Source organism: Malania oleifera, chromosome 3, assembly GCF_029873635.1.
Source record: "Malania oleifera isolate guangnan ecotype guangnan chromosome 3, ASM2987363v1, whole genome shotgun sequence".
NCBI classification, from domain to species: Eukaryota; Viridiplantae; Streptophyta; class Magnoliopsida; order Santalales; family Ximeniaceae; genus Malania; species Malania oleifera.
In genome coordinates, this window is record NC_080419.1 from 4,274,974 (window position 1) to 4,287,740 (window position 12,767).

The 12,767-nt window shown below is 33.5% G+C and overlaps 2 non-coding genes across 2 annotated transcripts; both read left to right on the forward strand.

Moving 5' to 3' along the window:
• The first annotated feature begins 10,725 nt into the window (after positions 1 to 10,725).
• Positions 10,726 to 10,799, forward strand: LOC131152510 (small nucleolar RNA R66). Its single transcript, XR_009136007.1, has one exon. It is a non-coding gene; the product is annotated as a small nucleolar RNA R66 (small nucleolar RNA).
• Positions 10,800 to 10,893: 94 nt separating this feature from the next.
• Positions 10,894 to 10,981, forward strand: LOC131152525 (small nucleolar RNA snoR118). Its single transcript, XR_009136020.1, has one exon. It is a non-coding gene; the product is annotated as a small nucleolar RNA snoR118 (small nucleolar RNA).
• The last annotated feature ends 1,786 nt before the right edge of the window (positions 10,982 to 12,767 follow it).

The window sequence follows — 12,767 nt, forward strand, 5'->3', positions numbered from 1 at the left end:
GTTAAGACTACAGATGGAGAAGCAAAAGAATTTCCAATCACCATAAGTGTACATCAAAGATATGCTTTGAGTCCTTAACTTTTTACTTTAGTGATGGACCAACTGACTAGGAGCATTTAGAATGAGATTCCATGGTGTATGTTGTTTGTAGATGATATTGTATTGATTGATGAAACTATGGGAGAAGTATAGACTATGTTAGAGTTATGAAGAGAAGCTTTGAAATCTAGAAGTTTTAGGATAAGTAGAAATAAGGTAGAATGTATGAAATGTAATTTTAGTAATGGTACGAGAAATATTGGAGATAAAGTTAAAATTGATAATGAAGAAATAAATAGCACTTTTAGATTTCAATATCTTAGATCTATTATGCAAGTTAAAGGAAAAATTGAAGATGATGTAATGCATAAAGTTAAAGTAGGTTGAGTAAAATGGAGAAATGTTTCAAGTGTGCTTTGTGATCGTAAAATACCTTTAAAATTAAAAGGAAAGTTTTATAAAACGACTATAAGACCAATTATGGTATATGAATCATAATATTGGGAGACGAAGAAATAGAATATCCAAAAAGTAAAATTTGTCGATATGAGAATGCTTAAATGAATGAGTAGTATAGCATTGAAAGATAAATTAAGGAATGAACATATTCGCGGTAAGTTAGGTATATCTCTTATAGAAGATAGGATAAAAGAGGGATGACTCAGACGGTTTGAATACTTACAACGTAGCCCATATTGTGCGTTAGTAAGGAAGGGTGAGTTAGTTACTACGAGGGTAGTAAAAGAGGTATAGATAAACTTAAAATAACTTGAAATGAAATCATGAGTAAGAATTTAATAGTCTTGAATTTGTCAAAATAAATGATTTATGATCACATAAATTAGTAGAGAATGATTCATATAGCCTACCCCATTTAGTGAGACTTAAGACTTGGTTTTGTTATTGTTGTAGCTAGGCGTCCACTAGAAAATCTAAAATGGAAAATGTTATTCTTTTATTGAACCATCCAAATATCCAATATTGTCAATTGCCAATAAAAATTATTATTCCACTCCTAGAAGTCTCTACAAAGTTGCTTGATTCTAATTCCCACCAAGAATAATGTTTTGGTCAGCACGTGACATCCATACTCATTGCATTGTTTGTCTAAGAACCTGTTTTGCTCAAAAGTATGATATCTGAAAATTTATGTGATAGGAAATTGAAGATTATTAAAAGATAATGAGGGTTATAAACAAGCACGTTTTATTTTGTAAGTGTATTGAGCAAGTTGTGCGTTAATACTTTAAATAATTTAGTTATAAAATTGATTTTGTAGAGCATAGTGCATAAGCACAATTTTTATTAAAAAAAAATTTTAAATTATTAAAATATTAAGAGCAAAAGACATTCACTTCTCCCAAGATTTACCAAAAAGATAAGGACTTTCCTTAGATTTGAAAAATGCCATAGACCCACCCTCACATTTGCATCTTTGGACCCTCACACCCCCTTCCAATGGCATATGCTTAACATGGTTACAAAAAAATTGATAGAACAGATTTGTCCTTTAAAAATTGGGGTTGCTCGTTCAACATCTCTCTCTCTTTCTCTCAATCCTCCCCTCTCGTTGATCATCCCCTTGAACCTCCCCTCTAACAATCGCCGCTCGTACGCCGCCGCTGCTCACAATTTGTTCTCGAGGGCCGCTCTCGTTCAACGACATATGATTGGTTTCCCTTTTCCTCCATAACTCTGAATCCTTCGATTGATCATCCCTTGAAACCTCCCCTCTCTTAGCCACCGCTTGTTACGCTTGCGCTCACAGCAATTGAATCATTGTATCGCCACTCCACGGAGAGCTTTGATCTTACTGTCCATCAAAAGTTTTTTTTTTTTTTGCAGTTGCAACTCCATATTCTTGCTAGTGTGAAATATTATGATGCCATTTGATGGGTGGTGAATTTAAGTATGGAATAAGTATGGACCAAATGATAAAATGCTGAGAAATTTTTTTGCTTTTATTTTATTAGAATCAAGCTTCCTTAGGTTCAGATTTGTGGATCATTCTTTTTTGTATATGAATGAGCTCTCTATGTACCCATCACATCCTGAAACTGCTTCAAACATGTAAAGAGAGCCGCCCCCGAGAACAAGTTGTGAGCGGGAGCGGTGGCGGTGGCGGTGTACGAGTGATGGCTGGAGGGTGGAAGTTTGAGCGGATAGTCAACGGGTGGGGAGGATTGTGTTTGTGTGTGTGTGTGTGAGAGAGAGAGAGAGAGAGAGAGAGAGAGAGATAGAGATGTTGAACGAGTAGCCTCGATTTTTGAAGGGCAAATTTGTCATATTAATTTTTTTAATGGTGTTGAGCATTTATCATTGGAAGGGAGTGTGAGTGTCCAAGAATCCAAATGTGAGGAAGGTCTACCACATTTTTCAAATCTTAGTGGTCCTCGCCTTTTTATATAAATCTCAAGGGAGATTTGTGTTTTTTGACTAAAATTTATTTGAGGACAACTTTGTTTTAAGTGGTCTAACCTTATAGAATAAAGATTAGATTGAATACGGTAATTATAATTTTATGTTTAGATTATCATTATAAGGGTGATGATAAAGCAAAAATATTATGTTTATGTTTTTTTTTGGGTGTTTTTTATATTTAAAAATCACTTTATTCTTCACCAGGGATGTATTCGAGTAGAGTCAAGTCGAGTCGCCATAGTAAAATAATCAAACTCAATTCGACTAAAAAATGTTAAACTTAAAACTCAACTTAAACTCGATCGATTTTATAATTATTAACTCAAACTTGAACTCGACTCGATTACAAGTTCATGAAACTAGAGTTCAACTTGTAACCATGACATTTTTTCATCAAAAGTGAGGGTATATTAATAAATAAATGGAAGTATCGTCCTCTTTTAGTTAAAAAAAAATCTTAAAAAATCTATTTATAAAATATATATTACATGACAAATATAATATAAAAATAATAAAATTAGAAAGTTTGATTAAGGTCGAAGCTCAGCTCGAGTATTATTGCTGAGTTCGAACTCAACTCATTAAAATACTTAATATAATCGAATTGAGCACACAACATGAACTTTGAAAACACATTTATTTTGCTAGCTAAGATTTTATTTATTTATTTATTTATTTATTTCTTAGGAGGGAGGGGGTAGGCTTTTGGTGTGTCTTTAATGTGTGCTTTAACTTGACTTAGCTGATTGTAAGGGAAGGGGTTTAATTGTGTCCTTAATGGGAGTAATTATGTCTTTAATGTGTCCTTCCCATTAAGTTATCACATACCTTAACATAAAATAAATATTGGCCTACCCAAACTTAATTACTCCTAATTAGGGGTGTATAAACTTATAGAAAAAACGAAAAAAAAAAATCAAATCAAAACTGAACCGTTGCACATTTTGATTCATTTTCAACTTTAATTGTTAATTTCTTTAGAGCTAATTTTTGGTTTTGATTTTGATTTTACATGTGAATTGAATTGACAGAAAATTAAAAATCAGAATATAAATGTATTATTTAAATTTTATATATTATGCTCTACACAATACTTAATTATTTATGTTAATTTTAATGATTATTTATTAAGATAGCTTGCTTTAACAATAGTTTTATTAAGATTTTTATATTCATCGAATGTTGTAAAAATAGGGATGGAGTATTTATAATTGTGGTAATATAATCACTTAAGTCGCATCATAAAAGTTATGGAGTAATTAATGTGACTATTTAGGCACTCCACCGAAAGTTGAGAGTGATCTTCCTCTTATAAAATGATTGCTTCGACCACTTGCATCCCATCAACTTGGTATCGAGACATTCAAGTTATTTAAGTTTCGTGTGGACGTGCATTTGAAGGGGCAATTAAGATTCCCCTACGACCCAAAGTTATATTAGTTTGATTAATTTTAAAAAATTTATTAATGTAGTAACCAGAAAAAAAAAAATTTTTTTTTTAAAAATAATAATAATAATAAAATAATAAAATAAAATTAATTAATTAAATTAACAAGTAAAATGAATAGTATGATAAGGAACAAATATATATATATATATATATAAATATTAAAGCATGTATATATATATATAAAGTGTGAAAGCTTCTTCAAGAAACTTTACTTTAATTAATGTTTACTATTATATATATATATATATATATATATATATATATATATATAAAATAACACAAGCTTCTTCAAGAAGTTTTGAAAGTCAAAATCCAAATTGAATTGGATTTTTGTGCGCGTGAGTGCACTCTCTCTCTCTCTCTCCTACGACTCTCTCTCTCTTCAATTCCGGGCTAGTTTTACGCCGGATCGACAAACCGAAGCTACCATGACACTCCTGGCGAAGTTCTCTACAAGTCTGCCGGAGCAGATCGTCAGGGAAACGAAGTTGGATTTCATCCCAAATCCAAGGTAAGACTTTATATTCAATATTTGGATTTTTGACAGTTGAAGAAAGTGATATATGCGTAAAAATATTGAACTTTAATACTGAAAATTTAAGTTCCAGGGTGTTGATTGGGAACGTTGGAAATTATCCCTAAGTTGAGGTAAGACTTTTTAAGTCGAATTTGACTTAATGGTAGTTATAGAAAATGTTGTACGTACGAAAATACTAAACTTTAATTCTGCGAGTTTTCATTTTCAGGGTATTGAGTTGAGAACCTTGTGGGTACGGGGAAGATTTTCTTAGGGGCTTTTCAGGAATCAGATAAGGGGATAAACTAAGCTAATTTTGTTTTGAGAAAATGTATGTATATATATGTAGCATCTGGTTTCAGGAAAAATAAATATATTTATATATATGATTTATATTTGGAAAATACTGTTTAAATGATGATATGTTGAATACGTAGAAAATTTGTTTAGTGTGGCATGAGTATAAAAATGTTGTGAAATACTGTTTTTTTTTTTTGGAATGGGGACGATATGGATTTCTATGATGGAAAACCAGCATACGGGCCGAGATATTTTAATATGTATATGTGATTTGTCGGCGTATGGACCGTGCTATATGGATGAGATTTGTCGGTGTACGAGCCGTGCTATGTGATTTGCCAGCATACGGGCTGTGCTATGTGATTTGCTAGCGTACGGGCTGTGCTATGTGATTTACCGGCGTACGGGCCGTGCTATGTGGTTTGCCAGCGTACAGGCTGTACTATGTGATTTGCCGGCGTACGGGCCGTACTATGTGATTTGCCGGCGTACGGGCCGATGATTTTCATGATACACGTATATATGTGAAATGATATGATTGATGTGAAAAAAATGATATGAGATATTTATGTATCACGGTTTTAGTATATGTATATGATATCAGAACCTAATTGGCTTGGTCTAAGCTAGCACTTGCACGATACCGTTGCTATGTGTCTATGGTCCTCGTGATCATGATATCTGTGTTAACGCCGCTGTACGGAGTGGTGTGAGATTGGATGGTCGATGTGGTTATTTTCAAGAAGTGTGCTGTTATCGCCCCTGGTGTACGGACCGATCTGGGTAGACCCATCGGATCTACAGACTACTATTTGACTTGGCAGTGGTCGGCCAACCATTGTCAGGTCCCGCCTTCGGGCCACACAACCCAATCATGTGGAGGTAATACATGACAACAGCCAACTAACCTACCAGGATTGTTTTTATGTTATTATTATTATGATATGAGATAAGAAATGTTTATGAAAATGCAGTATGTTCTATCATATTTTGATATGCATATGTTTTCCCAGATTTGATAAACAGTATTGAATATGTTATGTATGGTATATGTAGAACGCAGAATACTCATGTTGCCACACAGTGGTATTAGTTTATTTCCCTTACTGAGAGGTGTCTCACTCCTAAATCTTATACATTTTTCAAGAGCCCCTAATAGGAGAGTGGGAAAAGCCCCGCTAATCTAAATCAGTTGTTGCCCTCTTTGGAAGGGTAAGTTTTTGGTAGGGACAGTTAGGTTTTGTGGGGATTGTCCCTAGATTTCATTTTTGAGATGTATATACTGTGAGATAGTAATTGTAGTGACTCTGGTATGTGTTATGTACATTATGATGAGATGTATATGATTTTATATTTTCTGCTACGTAGGCTTCTGCTGTATGTTTTGTTATATCCTTGGTGCCCACGGGCCCAGGTGGATTGTGACCTGCTGAGTTGGAATGTATGATGTGATGATAATTTATTTATATAAAAAAAATATGTGAAAAAGGAGCAGGTTAATTAACATATAAAAAAACAAGTTAAACTTAAAATCAATAGCAACCATTTTCAATCGAACCAAGTATGGTTCAATATCAGTTAATTTTGATTTGGTCATCGATTTAGAACGAAACCGAACTGCTTAGAATCGATTACACTCTTGTTCTCAACATATAAAACAAACACACCTTATCTCGTTTTCACTTTGTGAAATAAAGTAATATAATTAAGCAACTTGAAATATACCAAATCTATCTATACACACAATTTCAAAGATCACGATTCTACATATTACATGTTATATTTTTTTTCATCTTTTTTTTTTGTTATACACACACACACATATCACTATTAATTTCATATTTTCTAAACCTACTAAATAAATAAGGAATTAAAAAAACATAAACACACTTTCCTATAAATTGTTGTAACTTATATATATATATATATATATATATATATATATATATATTTCTAAACTCTAATTCGCTTGTGTATCCAATTCTCAACATATTTATTATTTATTTTCTGGATTCCTACACTCATTAAATATGTATTAAATATAAGAATTACAAAAGCTCGAGATAGGCTTCGCCCGGTGTTGTCATGTGACATTTTTTATTAGTTGAGATACGACTTTTAACTTGAGATAAGTTTGATTCTTGTTTTACTTAGTGAAGTGCTAAAATAGTGACATTAGTTACTTTATAACTTTTTTATGATGCGTCTTAAGAGATTACATTGTCGAACCATGAAGGATATTAACACTGTGTTTTGAAGCATAAATTTCATGATTTTAATTTATATTGATATGAATTTTAAAAAAATTTAATATTGTTGCAGTCAAAAATTGAACGACCTTCACAATCCTTGACCACGACCACCTGAAAATAGATAAATAAGCAAGGCTTGGAGGACCCGGGGTGTACTCTGGGGGATCGCTCCGATGCCTAAGTCAGGGATTGGCTTGAGAGGTTTTTTATGTAACAGTAAAATAGAATTTAGAATGAGATACCTTAACCTCTTCTCTGAATCCCCATTTATAGTGATGGAGTTTGACCCAAGGGTGATGTGCCATTTATTAGCGAATTATGGCGCAAACGTGAATCGCTCCAGTTGTTATAACGTTGGCGTAGATTGCTCTAGTCATCATGGAGCTAGCGTCAATTGCTCTGCTTGAGTAGTTGACTTAGGTGATAATTGCTCTTATCAATGCTGGGCTCTAGTCTCCTTTGGATTTATGGTAAGTGATATATTTGAGGTATATCAGTTGTCCCCCCTTCAATTTCGAATTTTTGAAGTTGGCTTCCAAAGTTCAAAAGTTACATTTTTTTTGTTTTTATCGAGCAGCTCTTCTTGAGGCATTTTGGGCTGCTTGTGGTTTCGTGAGTCGTGCTCTTCTTTTTTGTCATTTCTGGCCTAATGAGCTATGCTCATATTTTGGGCTATTTTTAGGCCTCACGAGCATTGCTCGTCAATTGGGCCGATTCTTCTTTGCCTAATGAGTTGTGCTCATTTTTTGGGCAGTCTTCTGGCCTCACGAGCGTTGCTCGTCAGTTGGGCCGATTCTTCTTTGCCTAATGAGATGTACTCATTTTTTGGGCAGTCTTCCAGCCTCACGAGCATTGCTCGTCAGTTAGGCTGATTCTTCTTTACCTAATGAGTCGTGCTCATTTTTTGGGCAGTCTTCTGGCCTCACGAGCGTTGCTCATCAGTTGGGCCGATTTTTCCTTACCTAATGAGTTGTGTTCATTTTTTGGGCTATATCTTCAGTAACATTTTGATAATTTATGATACTGGGATGGTTGTTCAATTCGACAGGTTCTTGCAGTTTTGATTTCATTGGGGTTAAAGATGTGAGTTATGGTATTTTCAATATCAGTTAGGATTCTTAATCGGTTCGAGATGGATTTGTTTCAAAGGGTTTGGATGTGTATGCACCAAGTGTTCGATTATTTATGGCAAAGAGAACTGCAAGTAAGCGTGCAATGTTATAGATTTCGCAGACTATTTTTGTGTTGTTTGTGTCATATATGAGGTCTATAAACTCAGATTATTCAATTGTATCCTAGTTGATTCGTGAGTCCCATGTTGGATGGGGTTGTGAGTGTAATGGTAGATTGAAATTTAAGATTGAGATCTGCGAGATGTCTACCATTAACGACGGTGATTTTGTTACTATTTGTTTTGATTATGGTGTGGATTATTCAGCTGATTGGGCTTCAGGTGTTTGACTGAATGTCACTAAGAAGCTCAGTTTTGCTATTTGGGGTTTTGCCGATTGCAGTTGCAACAATTATGCAATTTCAGTGTGCATTGCAATTTCAACTCAAATTTCCAATTGTAATTTCAAATTCATTGTTTAGAGCACTGTTTAGTGCACATGAATGTGCAAAAGTCATTATTGCTGACCCCATGGTGCATTCGGCTAACCCATTTGAATTTTAAAGCTTAGCTTTGTTTATTTGATTGACAGTGTAGCTGTCATGACCCCACTATGCATTTAGTGCATAGGTCACTGTTCAATCAATTAAATATCTTGAACATTCTATTAATTATTATTAGCCATTAAGGCAGAGCTCTTCAAGCGTTGAAATTGTGGCATCTATTTATTTTATTTTTTTTAGAATTATTATTATATGATGGAGAAAAAATCAAACCTTGAGAATAGGCATGTTGGCTACATAAATCTTGTGCATAGAAACATCAATTGTAGTCAGTTTCGTATTAGATCTAGAATTTCCCAATATCGCAAGCTGGGTCCCGGTTATTCGTCCGTTAATTTTCTTACTTGGCTTCTTCAATACAAGTAAAGCGCCATTGACATGCTTGAATGTAATAAACTCGTACCCTTTACTTTTCCCAATGACCTTGCTAAGAATCGCGACGGCCTCTTTGAGGTCACCGTAGGTGGAGAAAAGATTGTGGAGGTTCTTGATGGTAGTGTCCCATCCAATTCCGCGAATGAAGAGTTTGCATTGGGTAGGGTCCCAATTGGCGATAGATCGAACGGCGTCGAGTACATCTAGGTGTCGGACGGTGGCATTTCGGACGATCTTAATTGAGCTAATGCATCAACCTTCAATTATCTGATGTAGTCATTATCAAGGATTGAAAGAGAAAACCTCTCAAGAAGTTCCCACAGACGGCGCCAACTGTTGCAGCCAAAAATTGAATGACCTTCACGATCCTTGATCACGACCACCTAAAAATAGATAAATAAGCAAGGCTTGGAGGACCCGGGGTGTACTCCGGGGGATCGCTCCGATGCCTAAGTCAGGGATTGGCTTGAGTGGTTTTTTATGCAACAGTAAAATAGAGTTTAGAATGAAATACTTTAATCTCTTCTCTGAATCCCCATTTATAGTGATGGAGTTTGACCCAAGGGTGATGTGCCATTTATTAGCGAATTATGGCGCAAACGTGAATCGCTCCAATTGTTATAACGTTGGCATAGATTGCTCTAGTCATCATGGAACTAACGTCAATTGCACTGCTTGAGTAGTTAACTTAGGTGGTAATTGCTCTTATCAATGCTGGGCTCTAGTCTCCTTTGGATTTATTGTAAGTGATGTATTTGAGATATATCAAATATAATTTTATATTACATTTGATTCAAATATACACAAATCCAAATTCAACATCTTTTAGATATTGCATTTTAGAAATTGGATTGGAGTTTTATAGTCATGTTTCTTTTACATTACCAAATGAAGACTTTACGCATTGGCCTTTACATCTTCAAAAAAACGAAATATTAAAAAATTTTGGGTTGAGTTTGAAATGCTTTAATTGGGTTGAGTCTGGACTGAGTCGAGCCCAAACATTTTGGGCCGATTTTGGGCTTGCTGTTGAAACTGATCCAGCACGGCCCATTGAGCCGTCTCGGTCTCGGAGGTGTTTCTTGTAATTCTTGCTACTATTCCTACCTTCACACTGAGAAACCCTAATTTGTCATCTCCGCTATAAATACCAATAAGCCTCGACGGAAAATCTCCTCGCTGCTCTGAGTTGTATCCTATGATCCTCTCTTGTTGCATTTTCTAGTTTGTTCGTGAAATATCTCCTTCGATCTTCTCTCTTTTCTTTTCTCTCTCAGATTTCTCCTTTGTTCATGAGAAGTTCTCTCTCTCTCTCTCTCTCTCTCTCTCTCTCTCTCTCTCTCTCTCGATGCAATTTTTGATTCGTTTGGAACTGCCTCTGATGAGATCCCTTCAATCCGATCTACGGATTGGGGAACTGAGATCTCAAAATCAAACATTGATGACGAAGAGGCAGAAAGTGATTGCAGGAGAGTTGAGTCACTTCGCCTTCGTGAATCTTTCTCAGGCGCAGTGAATAATACCCTTGCCATATCCCTCTGCTTTTTCATCCCTCATTTTTTTCAATGGAGAAAGTCAGATTTTAATTTTAATTTTATTTCTTCTTTTTTATTTATTTATTTTTTACGTTATAGATTATTCAATAGATTTTCGTGAATCATTTTATTGACGCTTTATGAACTATGGCTGTTGGGGGCTCCTGTGATGGCATGAAATCTTTGAGACCTGATTTTCTAATTTGATGAAACCTACAAGCAGTTTTTCTGAGGATCCCTCAACATCAGTACTTTATTTTTATTCTATTTTATTTATGAAAATAATAGATTTGCTGTTAAATAAATTTTTTGATTTTATGAACGAATGTGAGATATGATGAATTGTGCACTGGGCTCTGAGCAGTTGTTCAAACTGTTTATTTGATGCAAGTGCAGCCTAGAAAGCTATGGCTGATCTCTCACTTATAAATTACTTAGGGCGGATCTAAAGATTTTTGTTTAAAAAAAAGGAAAATAAGAAGGAAATAAATTTTTCTTATATTTTTATATATCAAATATTATTAAAAAAATATATTTTAATATCATTTAAAATTAGGAACAACTAAATATAAATAATATACAAAATTAAATTTTTATTAATTAATTTAGTAAAATTTTGCTTTTTTTTTTTAATAATCAAATATACAAAAAGTGGGATTTTTTAATTTATTTTTCGTTTCAATTTTTAAGAATTTTCAAGTTTCAAACTGAAACTAAAATGTTCATTCTAGTTTCTTGCCTTTGTGACCTTCAAACGTTTTATTTGAATTAAAGTTGTATGATTTATTGCAAAAATTCAGTGCTCTATATGATTGTTTTTTAACAAACAGAATAAAAAATAGATTTACTCAAATACAATCCCACCTTTGGAAAGATAATATAAATTTTATATTGCTATGAGCTATGAATCTTTTAATTTCAAGTTCACAAGGAATTATTGCCTCAAGCAGGCTTGGAACATTGAAATGTTGATTGTTGTTCATGGAAAAATGTCATCAATCATACAATGTTACTAAGGTCATACAATCATAGTGCTTTCAATTTTTCTAATAAATTATTTTTAATGATAAGGATATTTTTATAGTTGAATAATTATTTTTATAGTTAACTTTAGGATTTTATTAAAAGAGATAAAGATGGAAAGATTTTTGAAAAGAATAAATAAAAGAGAAGAAAATTTGTAGACTTCCAGGCTTGCACTTAATTGCTTAATCTTGCAACTTAATTTTAAGTCTGGAGAGATCTTTAATTAGAGAAGAAGAATTGTAGAGGCAGTCAATTGCTTGATCTGTCCCTGACCAATTAAAATTGCTTCCAATTTAAATTACATAATTTATTATTTAACTAAATTATTACTTACATAATTTATTATTTAATTATATTCTGCTCAACTTACAATAATTAATAATTTTCTTATAATGATATAATTAGAAAAACCCATGATTGGATTGTTAATGTCACTTGTTCTCGACAATTTTTTGCTTTCAAAATATAAAAAATACTCAAAAAATAAGTTAAAGAATGAACACAAAATATTTTTTTTGTTTATTTTTTTTATTGGCAAGATAAACAACACAACACCGCACAATAGGATAAAAGCAAGGACCTACAACTTTACAAGGCCGGCGCCAGAACTCTACTCCAAATATAGTTATATGATTGCTTTAAATCAAACCAACATTTTACAAATTACTTTTACTATATATATATATATATATATTCATAACATGAGAACTTCAGTCATCAGGAAGCCCTTTGAACCTCTGCGATATATATATTCATAACATGAGAACTTCAGCCACCAGCGAACCCTTTGAACCTCTACGATATATATATTCATAACATGAGAACTTCAACCAAGCCCTTTGAACCTCTGCGGCACCAAACCCTCAGAATAGCATTCGCTAGCCACAAGACACGAATTACTCCACATCATATTCCTTCTTAAGTGCTGACATCTTTCCACTGTACCATGCTCGTGGGGGCAATTTTTTTTATATATTTGAACCTTTTAAATATAATATTTATATTATGATGATAAAAATATGTATTTAAGAATACTGAAAATTTAAATAATATTAAAAAAATAAATTGGACATACAAGAATGAAAAAATGTGAGGCCAGGGTGACCTCAACAACTCAAGCAGCCTCTAACCATGGGGTTTTCTGATTATATCATTACAAGAAAAATGTTAATTATTGT